Here is a 726-nt window from a genome sequence, read left to right as displayed (position 1 = left end):
GAAGGGAAGGGAAGGGAAGGGAAGGGAAGGGAAGGGAAGGAGAAGGGAAGGGAAGGGAAGGGAAGGGAAGGGAAGCAAGCAAGCAAGCTAGTTCTTTGTTCATTGGCTTTCAGCTTCTGCTCCTCTTTTTCATTCTGTTGGTACTTGTGCTCAGGTGAGAGGTGTAGCGAGGAGGAAGAACGAGTTTAATTGAAGTCAATAGATTTTGTGTTCCTTTGGGTTCTCCAGGTCTGCTCACGCTCTGGCTCATAAATATGGAGGGTTACAGTTCTTCATCTCCTGCTGTTCAGCTCTACCAGTCTCCCTGCCTCTATGTCTGCCCAAATCTGTTTTCTCCCTCCCATTCTCGCACTTGTGGGGCGCTTTTCATGCACGCATCCGGCCACCCTTCCTGCATTCCAGGGCGACCTGCACCCACAACTCCTCCCACGGAGGGCAACCTCTCCCTGCCTCAAGTCCAATTGGCCCGGCTCCTTCCCTGGGCAGCAGTTGTGGAAGCTGGTCTTCTCCTTGACGGTTCCCTTGTTCATCCTCTCTCCCAGGTGCTTGCTGGAGAACGGCTTGCTGAAAGACCAGGTCATCCAGGACGTCCTCCCCTGGATGGATGCCAGCTCAGAAAAGCTGCGGCTCGCAGGAACCGCTCTCTTCACAGAGGTGAGAGCCAGGGGTTGGGGCACTGGGGGGGGGATCTGGGGCTGTTTTCTGGTTCTGTACTTGCCCACGGAG

Source organism: Pogona vitticeps, chromosome 12, assembly GCF_051106095.1.
Source record: "Pogona vitticeps strain Pit_001003342236 chromosome 12, PviZW2.1, whole genome shotgun sequence".
NCBI lineage: Eukaryota > Metazoa > Chordata > Lepidosauria > Squamata > Agamidae > Pogona > Pogona vitticeps.
This window is presented reverse-complemented; position numbering follows the sequence as displayed.